Source organism: Hyaena hyaena, unplaced genomic scaffold (assembly GCF_003009895.1).
Source record: "Hyaena hyaena isolate Hyena2069 unplaced genomic scaffold, ASM300989v1 scaffold_607, whole genome shotgun sequence".
Taxonomy (NCBI): domain Eukaryota; kingdom Metazoa; phylum Chordata; class Mammalia; order Carnivora; family Hyaenidae; genus Hyaena; species Hyaena hyaena.
The window spans coordinates 501,813-527,327 of NW_024081241.1; the positions used below are offsets into that span (position 1 = coordinate 501,813).

Below are 25,515 nucleotides of genomic sequence, written 5' to 3' on the forward strand. Positions count from 1 at the left end.
ATCCTTTACAGGCAGTTTTCTCTGGTTTGTTGCAGAAGAGAAAGTCAGAATCCAAGCATGAAAAGGATGCAACATGCCATAGCTGCCTTAATGATGGGGGTGGGGGGGCATGTGGTGAGAAGTGGGGCACCTCTAGAGTTCAGAGCAGCCTGTGGCTGACAGCCAACAAGAAAATGGGCACCTGAGTGCCTCAGTCTGTTAAGCATCTGACTCTTAATTTCCACTTAGGTCATGAACTCAGTTCGTAAGTTCAAGCCCTGCATTAGGATCCACACTGACAGGAATTCTCTCTCTCCCTCTCTCTGCCCCCGCCCTACTCACACACACACTCTCTCTCAAAATGAATAAACTTAGGGGGAAAAAAGAAAATGAGGGGGTTCCTAGGTGGCTCAGTCGGTTAAGCATCCGACTTTAGATCAGGTCATGGTCTCATGGTTCGTGAGTTTGAGCCCCATGTTGGGCTCTGTGCTGACGGCTCAGAGCCTGAAGCCCCCTTTGGATTCTGTTTCCCTCTCTCTACCCTTGTTCTGCTCACGCTCTCTCTCTTTCTCAAAAATAAATAAACATTAAAAAAAGAAAGAAAGAACATGAGGACCTCTATCCCACTACTACAAATGACTGAATTCAGCCAACAACCTGAATGAGCTTAAGGCAGATTCTTACTCAGAGCATCTAGATGAGAGCTCGGTCCAGCTGACACTTTGATTTCAGCCTTGTGAGACCCTGAGCAGAGCACCCCGTCATGCCCCAGCTGGACTTCCGACCCCCAGAACTGTGAAACGGGCATTGTTTTAAGACACTAACTGTGTGCTCATTTGTGACCCAGCAATAGAAAATGATTACAGAAGTGCTGATGTACATTTCACTCATTTTTAAAACACTAATATCGTATTTGCCTCACATAGGTAAGATTCCAAGAACTTTACAAATACTAATTTCCTAATGGTCCTTAATATGTTGTGATACAGGGCTTATTATTTTTCCCAAAAGGGAATCTCTGTCTCTCTCATTATGAAACATATATAACAAAACACTTGCTAGTCTAACCATTTTAAGTTCATTAATGCATTAGCATTAATTACATTCATAATGTACACCCATCAGTATCTAGAGTAGTGTCCCTCATCTGTGGTTGCTCTTCCCCATGGTCAACCTGATCTAGAAACTGATGATTCTTCTGACAAATTGCCATAGGGTCAATAGTAGCTTAATGCTGTGTCACAATGCCTGCCTTTCACCTCACTGTTACATTGTCCTGTGCTATCACAAGGAGAGTACAGTACAATTAGATATTTCGAGAGAGAGTTATCACATTATATAATTTTTATTACAGCACATTGTTACAATTGTTCTATTTTATTATTAGTTATTGTTGTTAGTCTCTTACTATGCCTGATTTCTAAATTGAACTTTATCATAGGTAGATATGTATGCAGAGGAAGAAACATAGCATAGATAAGGGTCTATGCTATAGTCAGTTTCTTTTTTTTTTTTAATTTTTTAAATGTTTTTTATTTATTTCTGAGAGAGAGAGAGAGACAGCGTGAGCAGGGGAGGGTCAGAGAGAGAGGGAGACACAGAATCTGAAACAGGCTCCAGGCACTGAGCTGTCAGCACAGAGACCGAAGCGGGGCTCGAACCCACGAACTGTGAGATCATGACCTGAGCCGACTTTGGATGCTTAACCGACTGAGCCACCAAGGTGCCCTACTATAGTCAGTTTCAATCATCCACTAAGGGTCGTGGAATTTATCCCCCACGGACATGGGGTGACTAAAGTATTTTTCATCACCACAAATATCATTGCTTCTAATTTGCATTTCCTTTTGAGCATCTTTTCATATGCATTTCAGTACCTTTACATTTGATTCTGCCTTATTCACCAAAATAAAAAAAAATAGGGAAAGAGAAGAAGCTTCAGACTAATAAAGCAGCTAACACAGCACGCTTGTCTCTGACTAAGAGGGCCTTGAATTTGAATACCAGTTCTTGCCTCTCTGTTGGGGTTGCTTAATCTCCTTGAGCCTTTGTTCTCTTACCTGAGGAATGAGAATAGTAGTACGGGCCTCTCTAGATTCTTTTAAGTCTTAAATGAGATGGTCTATGATCTATAATCTATCTAATGGCTATCCCCATTCCTAGCAAAAGTATTTGGTAAACAGCAATTATTATTAATTCAGTTTCAGATGCCATTTATTTCTTTTTATAAGCTTATTTATTTTGAGAGAGAGTGCGCATGCGCAAGTGTGGGAGGGGCAGAGAGAGGGAGAGAGAATCCTAAGCAGGCTCTGTATCATCAGCATAAAGCCTGATGCAGGGCTTGAACTCACAAACCGTGAGAGAGATCATGACTTGAGCCAGGATCAAGACTCGGATGCTTAGCCGACTGAGCCACCCAGGTGCCCTGGGCAACCATTTTGTCTGAACCTTTCCTCACCCCGATGGTGGAACAAGCCATCCTTATGATGAGGGCAGCACCATCCTTCCTGCCAATGGTTTTGGCTCAGGGGCAATTTAAATGCAGAACCAAATGGAGGGGGGGGAATGTTAAATAGCATTCCAACCATAACCTTAAATAAAGGGCAATGTCAGAGCAACAGATGGGATGGAAAGGCTGCTGTTGGCTGTGGGAGCGCTCACCCCCCAGCAGGAGGAGGAATGAATGGCTCTACTGCCGGCCTTGCCGAGAGAAGATGCTCATCATGCTGATACACACACGAATCTCAAGGAGTGCGGATGTACTCATGGTGTGCTTTTAAAAACGCTGTGATATGCGAATGCCTGCGCATGTGTTGGGTCTGAATTCCTTTCAGGTAACTGATGGCACCAATAATAACTAAAATCGGCAGATTGCACGGATGACGTAAGCTTGCCACCATCAGTTTCTCAAAACACAAGTCAGGTTTTGCTTCCCACTATTATTATCTTGTGTCCTGTTACGAGCAACGTAGACTACAGGCATTTCCTTAAACTTGCCAAAATGCAGAAAGGACCACAGCGAGCTAAAAAAAGAAAAAAGCATGACCATGTAGGAAAAGTGTTTTTGACTCCAAGAGTGAGAGTCCAGTCGAATCGGGCTGGTCATGTTGGCTCAGTGGTCTTTCCTTGTGCAGTTTAACCAGCTGGTCCCTAGCATTTGAAAAAGAAAGAGAAAATCGAATGGCCCCGTGTACGTCCTTTTTAAGGGATACTTTTTGTTTCCCATTTTATCGAGGCTCCTCTCTTCTACATTTTAGAATTTCTAATTATAGAATTTGGTTACTGAAAATGTGTGCTTTAGGCTAGAGAAGAATATTTAGAAATCCTTAGTCCAAAGAAAAGCAAGTGGGAGTGGAAATTTGAAAGAGGACCGCCTAATTCAGCACTAAAACCAGTGTGAGAAGCAGTGTGTGTGAGTGTGTGTGTGTGTGAGCACGTACGTGTGTGTGTGTGTGTGTGTGTGTGTGTGTGTGTGGCTAAAATGTGCTTTTCAAAGTGCTGAGAGGTTGATGGGAATGTTTGATTAGCTCCTCTGAGAAAAGAGAAAAGTTGCTTGGACCTCTCCTTGTTTCTTCTTTAGAATAATTTGGATGGGATTTGTGATGCAGAAAAGCTTAACGAAAAAAGGATATCCCTTCTGTGTGGTGGAAATTTTTTGAAAAAAAGTTGCTTTCTTCAAACAAGGTATGTCTGATGAATTACTAAGCTATGTAGATAGTTTGCTTTCCATACCTTATTATAAAAATGTTAAAGTGTATTTCTCATTATGAAACTACAGTACATACCTTGGCCAAGTAATGAATCTGGACAGATTTCAGTCCCAGGAGAATTGAAGGGAGCAGGGGTAGTTAACATTCTTGTAAACAACTAATATTATGTATATCAACTATAAATAAATTGTGCTGAGATAAGATTAGAACAAGATTTTCATTGTATTTTTAAACCAATTTAATTATAGTCAAAAAGAAAGTTGAAAAGTAGGACATTTGTGTAGAACTTTAAAGTACCTTTAAGTCTCTTTATTATCCTGCCCTTTTTTAAACCTTGCTTCCTACATGGAATATAATAGAATTGTAACAAGTTGTTTCCAAGCATGTATGAAAAGCAGAATAAGAAACGGACACATCGATGCTAAATGAAGAGAACTTATTTAGTGTGAATCTATACTCTCCACTCAGACAAATCTCGGTGGAATGTGGGTAGATGTGAAATTGTGTATCTTGTTTCCACTGGAGGTGTTTTCTTAGGCTGAATGCTTCTTTAACTGATAAGCCCGAGAAAGGGCTGGCATTGTTAAGTCTACTATTGTAGCCCAACTTTGCACAGGGAGATGGTACGAAATCTCTTTTAAGCATGATTTGTGTCAAACTAGTATAAACATGAAATAAATGCCTCAAGCACAGGTTAAACAGAGAGGATAAGATCGAATAACTAGACTCAATGGTTTGCTCTGAAAAACCCAGGCATCTCTGCCGTTCCCCAAATTGAGAGTGGAATTCCAGATTTTCTTTGGGTTTATTGTAAAAATAAAACCAGGCAGTCTTGGCCATGGTGGTTATTCAAAAATCTGAGCGCTAAGAAAATAGCATTTTGCCATTACGTTGTGTTGCAATAAATTTGGAAGCTTTGGTGGTAAAGTTCTGAGGTTGTTTTTCCCTCCGCCTTTTGAAAGATGAAAACGCCCTGCAGCAAAGCAAGATCAAATGCTATTTGTTTGTGTGTTTTCTCTGTAATGTGTGTTAGTTCCAAGTGGTAGCTAAGCCTCCTCTTCCTCCAGTAGGAAAGCTGGAAGTGCCTGTCTTTTTTTATTGAATTAAAATACCCTCTTTTGTACAAGAGCTTTAGACAAAGAATTGCAAGACTAAAGGGCTGCATTTTTAATTGCAATGTGCTGGTTTCCCAGACTAAGCTTCATTTAAATCTATCTTATACCTCGCCACTGAAAGGAAACACCTAAGGAACAGTGGAAATGTTCAGTCTCTATCCTGACATAGCATCTACTGTATGAATATCATTTAGAAGATCTAGCTATCTTTTTTTGCCAGGTTACTGATCCTGTGAGGAATAGTTTCTTTCAGAAAAAAAAATACCCTGGGTTTAAAAAGGTTTATGAATACCATCAGGAAAACAAAAATGCTCGTGCTCTCTCCTCTGTAATTCCTGAAGGACGAATTGTACCCCGAAAAGCAGTGGGGTGCAGCACAAAGTTCTAAGCCAAGAGTCCTAAATTACAGTAACAGTTCTGCTGCTACCTGGCTGTGTGAGCTTGGGAAAGGGGTGCAACATTTCTTGACTTTTGTTTACCCATCTAAAAAAGTAGCAACGCCTGCATGCACACCCGCCCAGGGTGGTCATGAGGTTCACTATTGATTCTCAGCTCCAAAAGGGTTTTGAAATGTGCAGAGTCCAGTGGAAATGAAATCTTTTCCCCCACATATTCAAAAACGGATTACACTGGAGGGAGTCATTGGTCTTGAAATAAATGTGTCACGGCTTCCAGAATGTTACACATGCCCATATGTGTAACTTCTCTCCTTGCTTATTTAGAAGCAGCAGCAGTGAGGACAGGACACGGCACACTGGTCTGTCAGTAGAAGGGCACTCTAGCTGTGTAATCTTGGGGAGGTTACTCGACATCTCTGTGTCTCCAATTTCTCACGTATGAAGTGAAGAAGTTGGACAAGATAGTCTCTAGGTTTCCCTCCTAATGCTATGGTCTATGCACTGGGACCTCTCCAATGTCAAGACTTCCATGGCCAGGCCTCTGCATGTTACAAAGTGAAGAATTATCAAAATGGGGGTTGGAACCTATCATTTATTTAAAATATTTATGTTTACCTAAGACTTTAACATACACAAAAATGAAATGTACCAAAATTGCATACTGCATAAATGTAACACAACTGTGTGTACATGTGTATATGTTACTATATATTATATAAGTATATATATATATGTGTGTGTGTGTATATGACAGTTTTTTTTAATTTTTTTAATGTTTTATTTATTTGAGAGAGAGAGAGACGGTGTGAGCAGGGGAGGGTCAGAGAAAGGGAAACACAGAATCAGAAGCAGGCTCCAGGCTCTGAGCTAGCTGTCAGCACAGAGCCTGACGTGGGGCTTGAACCCATGAACCATGAGATGGTGACCTGAGCCGAAGTCGGACGCTTAACTGGCTGAGCCACCCAGGTGCCCCTATATATATGACAGTTTTATCATGAGGACAGTGTGGTCCAAGTTGAATGCCAGACTTATTTCAGTTTTCCAGTACATTTCTATGACAATCTCTGTGACCACATGTGGAGATAATGTCAAGTATCTCAATTTAAGGCCTTCCATACAAGGCCAAGGCCAAGTGGTCCTCTTGTGCTATATGGATCCTGTGGGGGTTTGTCTGGCAGGAAGGTCTGCCGCTTCTTAAATGTGTTAACCTTGGCAAGGTATATAATGTTTTGGGCCTCAGTTTTCTCATCTGTAAAAGGAGTCTATCATTAGTGCCTATTACTCTCAGGATTGTGACAAAAAGCTTGCATCGGTGCTTGATATACCATCAGCACCCAAATGTCAGCAAAATTTTCTGTATTATATGTGACTAGAATGAAGAAATCAGATCAGCTGTGAAACACATCGATTGTGATACCCTTCAGACTTTCAGACGTTAACTCTGTGGATGTCCTAAGTGAGTAGAGCTAGGAAATTATTTGATATAAGTATAATTATGAGAAATGTGTTGCCATTTCTTCATCCAGAGGATATGAGGCTAATTAATCAATCAGTAAATGATAAGCAAGAGAGGGGACTTCTGTGAGGTCTGTAATTTGAGAAACCTTGAAGGTCCTCTAAGAATGTGTCCCTCTGGTTTGCAGAAGGGGATGGAATTCCTGGCGTCCAAACATCCACGGTGTGAGCTAGAGAGCTGCCAAGGGCATCTGCCACATTTTACCTGCATGAAAGGTCCTTGGGCACTTGGCAGTGGGCAGCTTGTGTACTTAGTGCACAGAACAGGGAAAGAAAGGAGCGGCAGACCAGGGTGAATTTAGCTGAGGCGTCAGAAATGGCTGTTTGATATAGTGCTGGCTCTTAATTTTTAAATGTGTATTTATTTTGAGAGAGTGAGAGAATGGGATGGAGCAGAGAGAGGGAGAGAGAATTCTAAGCGGGCTCTGCTTCGACAACAGGGGCTCCATCCCACCAGCCGTGAGATCATGACCTGAGCTGAAATCAGGAGTCGGACGCTTCACTGACTGAGCCACCCAGGCACCCCTGGTTGTTAATTTTTAATTAAGTGGCAGGAGCGCCTGCCAATAACCAAGGCCTGCAGAGCTGCTTGTCGGCCCAGATCCAGCCCTAACTCCTATTACTTGCCAGCACCCCTGGGCTCACCTGCAGCTAAGTTGTGCACCTGTACCCCCCCAGCTCAACTCCCATCAGCGGGTCCACTGCTGTGCACAGCCCATCATGAGAGCCCACGGCCACAAGAGAGCACAGTGACCATCAGGGGCCCTGTACCTGCTAGTGCACCAGCAGGTGGGCCTGGCCCCCACCACTACATGTATGCCTGCCACTGGCCCCTCCACTGCACAGGCGCCTGCATCTGACCATGGCAGCCCCTGATGCCCACTGCCAGCCCCAGCCATCACCGTTGCCTGCCCTGGTCTCTAGCCTCTGACCCTGAGGCATCACTCAGGACCCAAACAGCCCTTGCAGATGCACCGAAGTTCTCACCAAGGACGACACGGTTGTCGATGTTGTAGACCCCAGAAGCCCAAGCTGTCAAGGTATCACAACTTCTTGGACCCGGAGCCACCACAAGCCCCTACACTTGGTGTCCTGCACCACTAGACCCAGGGTTGCGGTCTGCCCCGGCACGCCCCGGCCTGCAGGTGAAGTCACCTTACCAAAGTCAACCTTTCCTTACTGAAGACAGGCTATGAAGTCTAGAAGAGGTAACTGGACACTGGACAAGATCATGAAGAAACGGAAACAACATCACCAAAGAAGCACAGGAAATCTCCAAAAACCAACCCTCAAGAAATGGAGATACATGAACTACCTGACAAAGAATTCAAAATAATTGTTCTAGAGCTACAAGAGAATACAGCTAAATAATTCAATGACACCAAGAAAATAATACGAGAACAAAATAAGTTCAACAAAGACCTAGATGACATAAAAGAGAACCAAAAAGAAATTTTACAATAAGGGGAAAAAATTTTAACTAAAACACACACACACTTAAGCGTGTGGAGACGAAGGATCAAAATCCAATGAGATTCCCAGAGGCCCATGCTCACAAAGGAACAAAGACTATTTCAGTTTTGTTTATTGCATTTTTCTACAGTTACCTCATCCGTTAAACAAACAGTTGTGGGTACTAGATTTAGAATTTGTTTTTAATCAACTAGAAAACTTTCCACTTCGACAGACTGCAAATCTTGAAGAGATCCTGAGCAGCTGCCTATCTGAAATGCTCGGGGCAGCCTGGAAGTGTACAAAGCAGGCAGCAGGTGATGCTCCGAGTTGAGACCCATAAAAGCTGCACATCGTGTGGCAACCTGCAAAAGGCAAATCCCCCTTGCAGATGTTGTGACTCGGCTGAAATCCTCTGCCACATTCCAGCGCGAATATCCTGAGGGAGAAAGGTGGACTGAGATCATGGATGCCAAAATCCTTCCCTCAAATCGACAAGCCATGCTCTTGGAACAAAAGAAATACTAGTTTCTTTTAGATCCAGTTTGGAGAATAGTTGGGTGTTGGTGTTTTATTTTGGTGTTATCATTTAAAAAAAATGTTTAGGGCTGCCTGGGTGGCTCAGTCGGTTAAGCGTCCGACTTCAGCTCAGGTCTTGATCTCACGGGTTCGTGGGTTTGTGCGTTCGGGCCCCGCATCGGGCTCTGTGCTGACAGCTCGGAACCTGGAGCCTGCTTCAGATTCTGTGTCTCCCTCTCTCTCTGACCCTCCCCTGCTCATGCTGTCTCTCTCTCTCAGAAGTAAATTTAAAAAACATTTTTAAAAAGTTTAAAAAAATATTTAGGCTCACTTCTACTTCCCGTTCCTCAACTAGAAGCTTTTTTTTCAGTTCTATTTAAAAATTCTGGAGACCATTCCTCAGCCATTTGATTGGTTCAGTTGTCCTACAATCATCTAGGAGATTTTCATGAGAACGGGCTGAGAATCCTTATGGATCTGAGAGATTAGGAAGGAACACAAGTGTAGAATCACTCCCTTTCAAGGGCCCTAGAAGAACAGGACTCAATGGGGGTTCCTTCACCAACTAGTCCAAAAAACTCAAGTCATGGTTAACTGAGTAACATCTTGTTGAGAGAGATTCAACTGGCTGCTTTTCCTCACTTAAGTCCTCAAGTCTAAATGGGCCACATTTGCAAGAAGAGATGGAGATTAAAAACAATGAGGGTAATGGTGGTAATCATGATCGACCACCACCGAACAACAAAAATAATATTTGCTGACACCTATACAGCTATTCTTATTGACCCTGACACTGCTTTAAGCCCTCTTCACGTAGTCACTCATTTAATCCTAACAACAACCATATATATAGTAGGTTGTTGCTATTCCTATTCTTCAGATGAGAAAACTGAGGCACTGAGAAATTAAGTAAGTTGTCCCAGGTCACACAGCTAGTAAGTGGGGGAGCTCAAACTTAAGCCCAAGCAGTCTATTTCCAAAGCTCACATTCTTATTTTTTTAATTTTTTAAATGTTTTTATTTATCTCTGAGAGAGAGAGAGAGAGAGAGACAGCGTGAACAGGGGAGGGTCAGAGAGAGAGGGAGATACAGAATCTTAAACAGACTCCAGGCTCTGAGCTGGCTGTCAGCACACAGCCTGACACAGGGCTCATGAGATCATGACCTGAGCCGAAGTCAGACGCTTAACCGATAAGCCACCCAGGCGCCCCTCCAAAGCTCACATTATTAATCTACCAGGCAGCAGGTACACAGGATCCTGGTTTCCCTGTCACTGCACCAAATTAATCTTTGCCATCCCTGAAAAACATCATTTTCAAGCCAACTAAATTTCAGAGAAATTGCAGAGAAAACTCCTTCCTGCAAGTGTAGACACAGGGGTAATAATGATGGAGGGGAGCAGAGGTAAGGATCACACAGGAGCAGCTCTGTCAGGAAGGGAGGTTGTTATTTCTGTCCTTCTTAGATGAGCTCCTGATTTAAGAACACTTTTCAGGTGTGCTGGGAAGACCTGATTCTCGGGGGGAAGGCCACGGAGCACACCTCATTATCAAGCTCTGTGAGTAGCCAGTCCCCAAAAGGAGTCCTTTATCTTCACTCAAGGGCTAAGTTAGCCACAAGTTGCAGAAAGAAACCTATTTCCTAATGACTCCGGCTACTTCAGAAAATCACTTTCCCTGATAAGAGTCTCCACACGGACAAGACTCTAGTAAAAATTTCTCAGATTCTTTCCGTCAGTGAGAGAAAGGCTAAAGTTTTGTGTGGACATGTGGTAAAAATTCATAAAAACCACCCTTCGGGCTATAGTGAGAAGGGACCCTTTCTGCATTCTTTCTTCTCAGATTTAAAAAGAAAAAAGAGAGAGAGAGAAACTATTCCTTCAGGGGAGCCCAATGTATAGTTTCCAAGAGATCAAGTCACTGGCATCTCGATGCTAAGTGAATTCCCTCCTCTGGGTTCCTTTGTGTCCCAGACAGAGAAAACAGGCTTTGGAAGTAAAGGTGCCAGTCAGCTTGCCCAGACTGGCTCTGCTCGTATAATAGACTGAACGAATCTATAGTCCGAAAGGTAAAAGGAATTTGGAGAAGTGGAGAAACACTGAATAGGAGAAACAACAAATATGTATTGGGCCACCATCATGTGCTATCCACAATTCTATGCGTTTGGGAAGAAGAGTGACAAAATAGTCTCCATTCTCCTAGAGCACACAATAAACAGACCCACAGGAGAGGTCTGGCAGTATTATGGACTATGGAAAACCTAAGAATGTGGATTAAGGGGGGCTGGACAGAGCAGTGAGATGCGGGTGATGATTTGCATTGCATGGTTAGATAAAATGTCTGATAAAAGGGACATTTAAACAGAGAGACAGGTGGGACGCCTGGGTGGCTCAGTTGGTTAAGTGTCTGACTTTGGTTCAGGTCATGATCTCACAGTTCGTGGGTTTGAGCCCCACGTCGGGCTCTGTGCTGACATCTAGCTCAGAGCCTGGACCCTGTCTTCAGATTCTGTGTCTCCCTCTCTCTCTCTGACCCTCCCCTGCTCATGCTGTCTCTTTCTCTCAAAATAAATAAATAAAACATTTTTTAAAAAATTTAAGGAAAAAAACTGAGTGACAGGTGAAGAAAACCAGGGAGCAATCTATGCAGATACTTGGAGGAAGAACATTCCAGACAGAGAATAGAGCAAATGCGAAGGCCCTGGGGTAGCACCATGCCCAGGAGGACCACAGGGTCTGGAGCAGGCAGAGCGAGGGGGAAAAGTAATGGCATGGTATTTGGACCAGCAGAATGAGGGCACTACCCTAATGCTTCTCAAGTTCCCTCAGACAACCCTGTCTCACACCCCCCCCCCACCCGCCCATTCACATACTCTGTCACGGTTCTTGCCTTTGCCCTTGATGAAATCCAGAGTAGGTCCCTTAATATCTCAGGCCATATTCAGAATTTTTAAAAAGACCTTGCCCACGCTACACCTCCAGACAGTCAGTTTAGGCATTAGCCTGGATATAATACTTAAGTAATGCTTAAGTTTAAAGTTTCACCCCCCACCCCAGGCCGAACCGCTGCAATGGAGAAGGAGGCAGGACTAGATTCTCTCTTTCTCTGCCCTGTGCCTCTACTCACCCTCCCCTTAGCTGCTAACGGCAGTATCTTCAGATTCAGAGTTGAAGAGGGTACAGAGAGGAAAGGTAAGGGGACAGAAGGGCCTTATAGTGGATTATCTCGTAAGCTGGCATCCAGGCTCCTGGGTTGAGCAGGAAGGTACTGGTGTTTCTCGTGTGCATGGGGCACTTCTGTGGGTTCTTGGGAGATGCTACCAGTCTGTTGGGAACCCCTCACGCATGGTTCCCCAGAAGCCACTGCGTACGGATCTGCCCTGGCTGGGGGTTTACGGTTCCTCATTCAGCCTCTGAACAACCGGCAATCTATCTCCTATGATTTCCGCTGCGGCCTCCTCAGCCCTCCATGCACCTGGCTGGGGCAGGACCTGAAGTGACCCCGGGCTGACTCTCACACAGGACCTGGTTTGCCACAAGCTACCCTCTCCCCTGTAGATGTCTTAATCACGAGCCAGACACCAATCCACCACACCCCCAAGCCCGGGAGACACAACCAGTCATTGGGGCTATTGAGGACCAGTCGAATGGGGCTACGGGACATCCAAGGTGGACTTCCAAAGGAGGTGACCAGGAACCGGGATGTGTGGCTGACTGCCTCCTTCCAGAATACACCAGAGTTATAGGAGCCAAGTGGGAAGCTGGAGACTGGAAAGCGAAAATCGCTTTAGAAAAAGTTATTGAGTTATTGGCATTTTCCCTCCTCCTCCCCTTCCTCAGAGGCAGGAGGGGGGCAGGGCGCGTCCCCACCCCCAGCCCTTCAGACAGCAGGGAGAGGACCGTCAGGGAGACCACTTGGGAACATGCAAGTAGTTCTCATGTAGTCTCCAGTTTCCGCTGAAGCTAAGACAAAGGGTCATCCGATTTTAACATCTCATTACACAGTCAATTACAATACACTCCAATGTTTATTTAGATGGGTGTGTTATGCCTGGTTAAACTTAAAAATATGCCTGGTGCATCACTTTGCCCTAAATAGCATTTGTGAGCGAGAGAAAGCTCTGTGTGAGTTCAGGCCCAAATAGGACTCAAAGAAAAAAAAAAATCCCTTGACCTCATAACCAAGACCATTTTATTACACAACGTATGTATCTTACGGCGTGCATCTTAACTACTGTCAACAGAGTGTTTCAAAACACCTCAGACATACGTGTCAAGGTGAAGAGGAAGGTGAAACCCTCCTGTAGGGGAAGAATGAGGCAGTGAGCAGAGTTAAATGTGAGGCCCCGGGGTGGAATTCTGGCGCTGCCATACATTCATTCCAACCTTGGACAGCTCCCTAAACCTCAATTTCCTACTCTGAAAAGTGGGCACAATAGGACTTAGCTGGTAGGACCAGCACAATAATTTAAGAAGATGGTGGTGTGTGGTGTGGAGCATATGGTAGGCACTCAACAAATGAAGTTGTTATTGTCACAACTTGGGCTCTAAGCTTCGAAAACTCCTCGTGAAGAAGAACACAGAAATCAATGCCATCTCAAGTAACGGGCCACTAGACAGCTGGGCCAAAATTGTCAGGACGGACGTGAAGAACAGTTGGACGTCTGTGTCAGAGCCAAGAATGGTCTGGAGAGGACCCCTGGAGCGTGAGGCCACACGGCTCCCTTTGGAGACCTGGTTCTCCTGCTTCGGAATGCGGCCTTCTGCTGGCCCCGCCCCTTTCTGGGACTTAATTCTCCATCGTCTCAACTGCCCAGCCACATGACCGCCTTCCTCCACACCCTGCCTTCCCCCCACTCCACCCTCCTAGAGCCTCTGGTTGCTGGGATTCAAGAATGTGCTTTAACCCATTGCCCCGTGCTTGCCTCTCTGCAGCATGGGGAAGAACTAGGACCCTGTTCATCTGAGATGAACCCGTGTGTCACCAGGAGGCCAACGGGAAGATGCTATGGATCTTATAGACTCACCCTCATCTTCTTTCCTACCTCAGCCGGAAGGCTATGCAAGACCTGAAAATGTTTTTCCGTGCCTCAGAATTGAAGGCAGACCAAAAAGCACAGAGTGTTCAGGCCAGTCGAGGCTCCGGGGATCACAGCTGGACGGATCCAAGTACACAGCTCCACATTCACAGTGGACAGCCCCTTGGCAACCACAAACCTCAGAGCCCAAAGGAGAAAACCCACTGCGAGGAGGCAGCGCTAATCCACAGTGTCAAACACATTAGGTAAAGAAGCTTCTGATGAGAGAAGCTCATCTTCCAAAGCTCCCTGAGAATCTTTTAACCGCACACGGTTTCCAGAGTAACTGAAAGGAGCGGTCAAGGTCCGCCTCATCCTTTACTGAGGTCCTCAGCCCTTCCCCCAGATTTACTGCCCTTCCATTATGGAGGATAAATAACTCTTGGAAGGAGTTCTTTAGAGCTCATTTGGGGGCATGCCGGCAAACTAGTGTTTTTTCCCTACTGGCAATATAAGATCTAAACTACCACTTCAGAAACATAATTACTGTTTGCAACCTTACTAGAAATCACTATTGGTCGAAGCCTTTGTGGATGTGGTAAGCATTACCATATGTCAGGTTCTTAACGAGGTACAAGATGATAGTCTGAAACAAGCACACCAAAAAAGGCTTTCCCTTTTTGCTTTTCTGACAGACCACATGGATCAATGAACCTAACGGTGGAAGCTGTCTCTGCCATCCAGCACAGGGATGACCTCCCTAATCCCTGCCCCTCCCTCACCCCCACCCCCGCGGCCCATGAGTAAATCTCTCTGCCTGAGGATTTGACCTGACTGTACATGGTGATGAAAAGTGGTCCTGGAGAAAGTGATCCTGACTTGTCCACACATTAGTTATAAAAAATATTTACCTATAATATTTATGGAAAATCCTTAGACTGGAACATCAGTAAATGTAACACTCATATAAAAACATTGGGGAAAAGATTCTCAGACATCAGAGTTTCTCAACCCTGGCACCACTGGCATGTCATGATGGAAAATTCTCAGTTGTGGGGCTGTCCTGTGTGCTGTAGGATGCTTAACAGCACCCCTGGCCTCTACCCCTCTACCCACTCAAGGCAGCCCCACCCCAAGTTGTGACAACCAAAAATGTCTTCAAACACTATGACGTCTTTTGGGGAGGGGACAAAATAACTCTTGGCTGTGAACCACAGTCTTTTTTTTTAAATATTTACTTTTGAAGGAGAGAGAGACGGAATGTGAGCAGGGGAGGGGCAGAGAGAAAGAGGGAGACACAGACTCTGAAGCAGGTTCCAGGCTCTGAGCTGTTAGCACAGAGCCTGATGTGGGGCTCGAGCTCATGAGCCTTGAGATCATGACCTGAGCCAACGCTTAACTGACTAAGCTACCCAGGCACTCTGTGAAACATGGTCTTAAATATATCGGGAACTCCACAGTGACATTCCGACAGCATCGGTTCAAGGTCACTCACTCCCAGAACATCCCAGGTGAGCAGGCTGTGTTCTTCCTCCTGGGGTGCTGCCACAGCTTGTGAGATTTTTTGTCACACTTCTTCCTAGAGCCTCACTCCAGAGTGGGATACGGCCTCTCAAACCCCTGCTCGAGGCTACCACAAGACTGGCACTGGGGCCCTTTTCATTTTAAGTGGTTTCATTTTTTACTACTAATGCTGTCAGGGAAACAGATAACAAAAGCAGAGACAAAAAGGGTTTGGGGGCACCTGGATGGCTCAGTCGGTTAAGCATCTGACTCCAGATTTCAGCTCAGGTCATGATCTCACAGTTTGTGAGATCGAGCCCCGCACTGGGCTCTGCGCTGACAGTGCAGAGCCTGCCTGGGGTCTTTCTCTCTCTCTCTGCCCCTCCCCACCTCTCTCTCTCTTTCTTTCTTTCTTTCAAAGTAAATAAACTAAAAAGGGGGGTGGGGGATTGAATCAAAGCTTCAGGAAATAGAAGCCAACTCCAACTGGCTGGAGTAAAAGGGTCCAGAAACATCTATGTCACGTGCAGGAGACCATGTCCAGCTGGACCGTCTTCACACTGGAAATGGGACCCAAGAATTAGCCAGAAACCAAGGTGTCTTCTCCGGTTGCTTCTCTCAGGGCCATAGGCTTTCTCTTCTCCTCTCTTTGGCCTTCATCTCTACATCTTAGTCAGGGTCCCAATTCCAAAATCCCCAGGGGGATCTTGATTTGTGTAAGTTATCTTTTCCCACCAGACCAGCCGAGTCACTTCATTTCAGCATGTGTTATTTCTGCATCTACCTATAATATCTGAGATGTTCATTTCAGGGGTCTTTTGAGATTAAAGTCCTAGATGTAACCAGGCATTTAAACATGCAAAGAACTAGGGGTGCTTGGGTGGCTCAGTCGGTTAAGTGTCTGACTTCCGCTCAGGTCATGATCCCGCAGTGCCTGATGTCAGGCCCCACGTTGGGCTCTGTGCTGACAGCCTGGAGTCTGCTTCAGATTCTCTGAAAGAGAATCCCTCTCTCTCTGCCCCTCCCCAACTCCTGCATGCACCCACACTTGCACACGCTCTCTCGTAAAAATAAACATTTAAAAAAATGTTTTTAGATGTGCAAAGAACTATACAAATGAGGAGTGGGGTTTTTACTTTATAATAATATATAATAAACCATGGGGTTGTTTGGAATTTATAGTACCAGTCATGTGAGAGGTTTGACATAGTCAAGAGAGCATGGAACTAAAATAGAGACTGGGCCTTAGACAAGTCACTTCACTGCTCTGAATTATAGGGATAATAATGGCTATTCTACATCCTCAAGAGGTTCTTAGGTGATTCAGAGGAGAGAATTGTTGAGAAAGCTTCTTACAGACTCTGGCATTGTTACAGTCTTCTGTAGTTACAAAGACAGGTACTGTGAGTTAGAAATCACCTCTCAGCTACAAGCCCAACTGAAAGGGAAACACATTAGCTCACCTGTCAGGTGGTCCAGAGGTGGGCCCCACCTCCAGGCACAAGACAGAGTTCTAGCTCCATTTCTCTGTGATTCTCTTGGGTACTCTTCCTTTCTGTGTTGACTTTTTCCTCACACTGACTTGTCTCATGGTCAGAAGATGGCTGCTGGCAGACCAACAAGGGAGGCAGCCTCTTTCCCTGAAACACACAGGATTAAGTCTTTCCATTCTGCATGCCTGATGCAACTCAGGACACAGTCCATCCATGAACTAGGCGCTGTTGCTTGGAGAGGACCCCGTGCTGATAGGCTCAAAGCTGGGGTTTTGAAGCAATCACCAGCAAGGGATAGAAAGTACATATAATGATCCTTAGCTTAGACTTGGAATCAGGGTCCACCCCGGGAGCGGGGGGTGGAGCAGCTTCCTCTCAGTCATCCGTATTTATTCTTTTTATCAAATTGGGGTTGTGTTAAGAAAGAGGAAGTGGCGAAGCAGTTGCTCTGTTTAGGCAACCATCAGCATCCTGTCCACAAAGCCTAACTCAGAGCACTTCTTCAAGTAGCCTGGTACACTCTTAGAAGCCAACACGGAGAAAAGGCAAACCCTCCCCTGCCCTCCTTGCCTATTTGGCTTGCACTTTTCTGTTGGTATTTCTGTAAGATACAAGGAGGAATTGGAAAGGGAAGGAAAATAAGGAAAGGAAGAAAAACTATCATGCTTTCTGGCTCACTCCTGTGTTCTCTCCTTCCCTCCCCCACCCCCTCCGTACCCCTCCCTCTCCTTCACAGAATCCTGGGGGATTGTAATAGTGACTGCTGGTGTCATGGCAACAGGAAATGCAGTGCTTCAGGCCCAGCCCAGAGGAATATGATCTATGCAAAGGTTTATATGCAGATCGAGGCCACCTCCACATTGAAAAGGCCCCTCCTAGGACCATTCTTCTTCCAGCCTCACTAGATCAACCCACATCCACTGACAAGCAGCTGAGGCTTTACATCAGGCAGAGATGGAAAAGCAAAAGGCTGCACATGTAGCCTCTCCCCATTCAGAGATGTCTGTCCTTGGGGGATTTCTGGCATTTTGGAAACATAGCACAAGCCTCTCATAACTATTAAATGTTTCCAGATGGACACTGGCTCTTTCTGCCTTGTGGACAAAGAGTACTGTTAGGTGCTCCCTCTTGTAGCACCATACATCAGACAAACACCAGCTTTGCATAAATCTTACACGCCCACTAGGGCAGATTTTATGCAATTGAGGGGCTCCAGTAAGCCTCTAGGGGGCTTATTAAAAATGATGAATGCAAACATAATTTTGAAGTCTTCCATGTCTCCCTATTGCCTAAAGGATCAATTGCACATTCTTTAGGCATGACATTCAAGGCCACTATGGCCCCTTCTTTCCTCTCTAACAGTCTGATCCCGCGCCTAGCCTCTCAGAGCAGCTCCCAGTTCCTGAAGCTACTCTATCCCCTGTGTCCTGTTCTCCCCTCATCACTCATTGTGTTCCAACCTGCCAGTTAAACTAATTCAAGCACCTTCCAACCCCCACGCCCCAGGTCTATTTGGCCATCCACACTTCTGCCATCACTGTATGCTTAACAGCAGAGTTCTCAATTCTGGCTGCATAGGGAGGGTCACCTGGAGAGCTTTAAAACAATATTGATACCAACTCAGAGCAATTACATCAGAACAGATGAAGGAAGCCTACTTATTATAAAACAGCTGTGGCAAGTGGTGAAACAGAAATAGGGCTCTGAGCTCAGAATGCTTGCTGTGGATTCCAGCTCTTCTTCCCAGCCTTGGGCAGAGTACCTACCCTCTGCATGTCTCCACTTTTCTACCTCTAAAATTAAGGCAAGACGTAGCCCCCACCTCATGGGGTTGTTGTAAAGATTAAATGAGTTAATATATTATTGACACTTAGTATGTGCTCAGTCAGTCTTAGTTATGATGCGGACACATCAGTCTCCTTCTAGAAGTCCCCAGGCAACTTGATGATTGGACCTGCATCTTGCTTTTCTTTACTAGCAGGGAGCACACACACAATTTTTTGAATGATTAAATGGAGCTACGAATGAGGATGAATTTTAACTTCAGGAGGTCAGAAAGATTTACAAGAAAGAGGTGGCCCATGAGCTGAACCTTGAGAGATGGAGAGGCTTGTGAGAGGGAGATGAGGAGCCAATCCAGACAGAACAATAGTAAGAGCACGGGACAAGACACTGAGGTGCCACATGTAGAGAAAGACCCTCCTCTGACCCCCCAGGTGTGTGGGGGTCAGAGGAGAGGATTACAGATAAGAACTGCAGTGTGATGGCTTGAAATGCCTCACTGAGGGAGTCGGGCTTTATTCCACAGAGGACGAGTGGACTGTGAAGGAGGAGTCTGATAGAGTGAATGTACACTCAGACCCATGATTCTGGAAGCTGATCCTCCCCAGGTGGGGGAAAGGATGACCCGGAGCAGAAAGCAGAGAGCAAGGAATGAGTTAGGAGATGATGGCAACTTCTTATTTGATATTGACGTGATCTATGTTCAGTCTTCCAAAGGATCTATTTTGTTAATTTCTGATTTATTAACATATGTGCACAGAGTGAGAATTTAAACAGAAAAAAACTGTCATACTCACTTCTGTCTCTGATTACTCACTTCTGTCTCTGATCACCACTTGCCCAATTATTGAAATAAAAAAAATTATAGGAAAGTTCTATGGACAGTTGTGTGCCAACAAATTTGATAATCTAGCTGAAGTGGACAAATTCTAGAAACGCAAAGCCTCCAAGACTACGAAGAAATAGAAAATCTGAATAGACCCGTAACTAGTACAGAGATTTAATCAGTAATCAAAAATCTCCTGACAACAAAAAGCCATGGGTCTGATGCTTCTCTGGTGAAGTCCACCAAATATTTAGAGAACTAACACCAAAACTTCTCAAACCTTTCCCAGAAAACTAAACATAAGGGAACACTTCTTAAGTCATCCTGTAAGGCCAGTATTACCTAGAGTCCAAATCAGACAAGGGCACTACAGGAAAAGAAAACTACAGTGTCACCTAACAATACAATATCCCTTATAAACATTGATGCAAAAATCTTCCACAGGATATTAGGAAATTGAATTCAGCAGCAGATTAAAAATAATTATACAACATGACCAAGTGGGATTTATTCCTGGAATGCAAAAATGTTGAACATACAAAAATCGATTAATGTAATATACCATGTTAATAGAATAAAGGGAGAAAAAAACAAATACATGGTCATCTCAGCTGATGCAGAAAAAGCATTTGGCAAAATTTAACACCATTTCATGATAAAAACACTCAACAAACGAGGAGTAGAAGGAAACCACCTGAACATAATAAAAACCATATCTGAAATCTGACAGCAAAACTCATGCTCAATGGTGAAAGACAAAATTTCTCCTCTAGGGTCAGGAACAAGGCAAGGATACCCATCTGTTTTTACCACTTCTATTCAACATAGCATTGAAAGTTATAGCCAGAGGAATTAGGCAAGAAAGATAAATAAAATGCATCTAAAATGGAAGGAAGAGGTAAAATTTATCTCTGTTTGCAGATGATATGATCTTACATATAGAAAATCCTAAAGATTACACAACAAAATTGTTAGAATAGATTAATTTAGCCAAATAGTATACAAAGTCAACATGCAAAAATCAGTTGCATCTTTATACATGAACAACATACAATCTAAAAAGGAAATTAAGAAAACAATTCCATTTACAATAGCATCAAAAAGAATAAAATATTTAGGAGTTAATTTAATCAATGAGGCTAAAGACTTGTACAATGAAAACTACAAAACTGAAGGAGGCATAAATAAATAGAAATGTATTCTGTATTGGTGAATTTGAAGACTTGATATTGGGTTTTTCCTCATTTTATTTATTTTAGAGAGTATGTGTGTCTGAGTGGGGGAAAGGAAAGAGGGAGGGAGGGTGAGAGAGAGAATCCCAAGGAGGCTGTATGTTTAGCACAGAGGCCGATGCAGAGCTGGATCTGATCACCCTGGGTCATTACCTGAGCTGAAGTCAAAAGTCAGATGCTCAACCAACTGAGCCACCCAGGTGCCCCTGGAAGGCTTAATACTTTTAAGATGTCAATACTACCAGGGCACCTAGGTGACTCAGTCAGTCAAAAGTCAGACACTTGATTTCAGCTCAGGTCGTTATCTCACGGTCATGATTTCTCAGTGGAGCCTGCTTAAGATTCTCCCATTCCCTCTCTCTGCCTCTCCCGGTTGCATGCATTCATGCTCTCTCTCTCAAAAAACAAATAAGTAAAATAAAGTCTATTTTAAAAAGATCTCAATTCTACCTAAAGCAATCTATAGATTCAATACAATAGCTATCAAAATTCCAATGATGTTTTTTGCAGAAACTGAAACTGATCTAAAAGTAAAAAAACATACTACAAAGCTATAGTAATCAAAATAGTGTGGAACTGGCAGAGAAACATACATATACACCAATGGAATAGAGAGCCCAGAAACTAACCTTCACATATATGGTCAAATCATTTTTGACAAGAGTGCCAAGACCATTCAATAGAGAAAAGATAGTCTCTTCAACAAATGGTGCTGAGAGAAGAGGATATCCACATGCAAAAGAACAAAGCTGTACCCTTACCTAACACCATAAACAAAAATGAACTCAAATGGATCAAAGATCTAAATGTAATACCTACAGGGAAAAACATAGGATAAGAGCTGCATGACACTGGATTTGATGATGATTTCTTGGATATGACACCCAAAGGCACAGACAACAACAAAAAAATAGAGAAATTAGTCTTCATGGATGTTTAAAAATCTTGTGCATCAAAGGCACTGCAAACAAAATACAAAAAAATGGGATGAAATATTTGCAAATCATAGCTGATAAGAGATTAATATCCAGAAAGCATAGGTAACTCCAAAAATTCAACAAGAAAACAACCTGATCAAAAGCTAGACAAAGGACTTGATAAGACATTTCTCCAAAGATGATCTCTAAGAGGCCAACATGTACACAAACAGATGGTCAACATTACTAACCATGAAGGAAATGCAAATCAAAACTACGAGATGCCACTTCCCACCCATTAGAATGAGTACTATCTAAAGAAACCAAAAATAACAAGGGTTAGTGAGAACGTGGCACTGTTAATGGCCACGTAAAATGGTGCAGCCATTCTGAAAACAGTATGGTGGTTCCTCAAAACACAAACACATAATAGTACTATATAATCCAGTGATTTCCCTTTGAGGCATATACAGGGTGCCTAAGAGATATTTGTACATCCACGCTCATGGCAGCATTTTTCATAACTAAAATGTAGAAGCACCGCAAGAGTTCATGAACAGATGAAACAGTAAGTAAAATGTAGTTTGTACATACAATGCAATATCGTTCAGCACTGAAAAGAGAGAAATTCTGACTTAGGCTACAATGTGAATGAACCCTGAAAACATTATACTATTTGAAATGGAACAATCACAAAAAGACAAATACTGTATGATTCACTTAAATAAAGGACTTAGTCAAAATCCTAGAGGCAAAATGCAGAATTCTGGTTGCCAGGGACTGGGGAGAAGGGGGAGATGGGGAGATTTTGTTTAATGGGCATAGAATTTTAGTTTTACAAGACAAAAAGAGTTCTGGAAATCGATGTCGATGATGATTGTACATTATGAATGTGTTTAAAACTGAACTGTACTCTTACAAAATGGTTAAGATAGTGAATTTTACATTTATGCATTTTATCACAATTCTTAAATAGGAGAAAAAACTAAACAAGCCTATAAAGATAAGGTGATGTTATTATTTATTACCAACTTGCTCTTTTCTAAAATCCAAGAAACAAGAGATCTAATTAAATTGGCTGGCTCCTCTACTTACATTAGTGTGTATTTTTACTTCATAATCAGGCTTCATTTGCCTGGCCAGAACTTCATATTCAGGACTCTGTATTATGTTTCATGGCACAACCCATAAATTAATGAATCAGCCACACATTCTTTTGGAAACCCCAATTGTTTTGGTTTTGTTCAAACCTTTGTGGGTACATGAGGGTTTAGGGCTCCAACATTACTGTGCACTCCCCGGGTTTCTCCCCGGGTTTCACAGTTTTGTGGCACTGGACAGCCTACTTCTACAGCTTAACACTGGTGGTGGCCATCCTCACTCCTGGCCTCTGGAATGGCTAAGAGAGGGTTAGAAGTTTTTAACACACGTTTCAAAAGGCACATTTATATTTTAAATGGATGAGCAAATGGACCAAACAAGGAGAGAAATTGAAATGGTAAGAAAGAGGCCTCAAAACATTCTGATTCCAAGAGACCAAGTGATTCTAGTTGAGGTCCATCATGAAGAAGTCATCATTTGGGTGATATGTCCTATAGGATTAGAGTATTTCCTGGAATCCTGTTTGCTTTTTTCCACCCATCTCAACATGTAAAGGTCAGGTCCATCCTGCCTCCTCAAGTTGTAAGACACAGGTCTGAGAGCATTTCTCTCTGCAATCCATCTTCTCTCTGTTTGTTGACTATCAATAATGCTCATTGAGCTATAAATCACATGCCATAAAATAACCTTTGAAAGCATACAATTCACTAGTTTTTAGTGTATTCCCAAGACTGTCTGTTTTGTTTCCTTTTTTTATTTCCTAGGAAAAGGAGAAAGCCCTGGCTACCCATTCATTGATTCAACGTGTATTTATTGGGCATGTAAAAAATCCTTCCCTCGTGGAGCTTGCATTCTAGTGGAGAACACAAACAATAAATAAGTAAAATAAATAAAGTATGTCAGTGGCAATAGTAATATGGAAAAAAATAGTGGGAAAAAGGATAGGCTGTACCAGTTGGTGGCAGGTGGCAGAGGTCGCGTTGGGTGGTAAGGGAATGACTCAAGAGAAGGTAACATGAAAGCAAAGACATAAAAGAAATGGAGGAGTAAATCATGTTCTCCTCTTGGGGAAGGGCATCCAGGTAGGGGAAATCAACCATGAGATGAGAAGTATGTTCTAGAAATAGCCAGGAAGCCATTGTATCCAGAGCTTACTAAGAAAGGGAGGAAAGGGGGGGAAATGAGGTCAGGGGGCCAATGGTGGAAAATCATATAGCATTGTAAGCCACTTGTCAAGACTTGGGCTTTGATTCTGAGTAATGTGGGGAGCCTCTTTAGAGTTTTGATCTGAGGAATGCTGTGAGCTGGAGTACTTTAAACAGGGTCATGCTGACTGCTGTGAGGGTTGTGGCATCAGAGGAAGAAGGAGATAGCCCACTTAGGAGGCTGATTGCAATTACCAGGTGACAGGAGGCATGGCCCAGAGCAGATGGCAATAGCAAAGATGTTAAGAAATGATCAGATTCAAGACACATTATGAATATAGAGCCAACAGCCTTGGCTGATAGGTAAGATGTAGAGAGAGAGAAGGAGAAATCAAGGGTGACTCGATAAATTCTGCAGTGCTGCAGGGTGGCTTGATATCCTGCATTTATCCCATAAAAAGTTAACTGGTTAGTCCTGAAAACATGTAAGCAACTCTGGCTGGAGCTCAGAATCAAAATAGTAAAAGACAAAAACAAAATTTAATTGTTACCACCCTATTTCCAAAAACATAACCCAGCTATTTAAGCATCAAATTGTCAAATAGACTGTATATATAATTTTATTTCTATTTTGAAGCTAAAATCTCTTATTTGCCTATTATGTAACCAGTAGTCAACTACTTTTATTGGGAAATTTAACACATTGCAATTGCTCCTGGAAATTAGCAAAATAATCAGTTCTGTTTGAGGTTACTCCCGCCGCCTAATTTAATTGTCTGTAATAAAATCTCTCATATATGAAACAGTTTTATTTAAGTTAATTGCACCAGGTACTTGTATTACTTCCTCAACCATAATTAGATAATTGCTTTTTGTTAATAAAATCTGCTTAGTACTGAATCTAAATATTGGCTATAAGCTTGCACTGGACCTAGCTAGTACCAGATTATTTTCCAATTCTCTACTTTGGTGGCTTCATCATCAGTCATGGAATATTTACACACAGACATCAACAAACGCTGCAAGTCAGAGGCTTTCCCCACCTCCCCGCCCCAGAGACTAGGTTTAGCAACACACTACTGGGCATAGCAGAGGGCAGGGTATGAATGCCAGATTTAGGCCACACAGCAATGGCGCTGAGCAGAGAGCCATGCACCCCAGAAGATAGGGGTGCTTTATCATTGACATTGTTTAGAATTGATAGCTTATAACTAACTTAAGCCTTTAAATGCTTTCAGACAATGTTCTTCCTTACTGCCTGTGCCCCGGGCAGATCCTTCCCACCTCCTCCACTTCCATTCTGGTCCTACTTCCAACCCTGGTCACCAAGGATGTGACATTTAACCTTTATAAGCCTTGCTTTCCTGAAGGGATCATAAAATCTGCCACACTGGCTTACTGTGAAGATTTGAGGCAATAGAGAGTACACAGTATATGCTCTATGTAATGAGTAATGGTAGTACGAACAAGCCTTTTAGAGTTTCCTGATAGCCTCAAGAGAAGGAGGAAACCCCATATAGATCAATAGCATCTTCATATCCACTATGCTTTCTAGCCTCTGAGCTCCTGTCAGGTCTGTTTCTCCCCCAGGGAGGAACCTTGGGGTAGCTTCTCCCTATTTCTGCATGTCCAAACTGTTTGTCTTTCAAAGTTGATCCAAATGCTATTGCCTCTAGGAAGCCTTCTCTTATTCCCATGGCTGACATTATATCTCCTTTCTCTAAAATTCCCTGGCCTCTTGGGGAATCTCTGGCAGTATGCAGACTTACTGGATTCGAATCTGCATTTTAACAAGATCCCAGGTAATTCTTA

General features: G+C 43.4%; 1 protein-coding gene across 1 annotated transcript in view; it reads left to right on the forward strand.

Moving 5' to 3' along the window:
* The first annotated feature begins 3,492 nt into the window (after positions 1-3,492).
* VIT (vitrin) overlaps positions 3,493-25,515 on the forward strand; it is a 101,300-nt gene continuing 79,277 nt past the window's right edge. The window contains exon 1 of the mRNA XM_039257230.1: positions 3,493-3,663. The gene's annotated coding sequence lies outside the window, so the exon portion shown is untranslated. The remainder of the gene's footprint in view (positions 3,664-25,515) is intronic.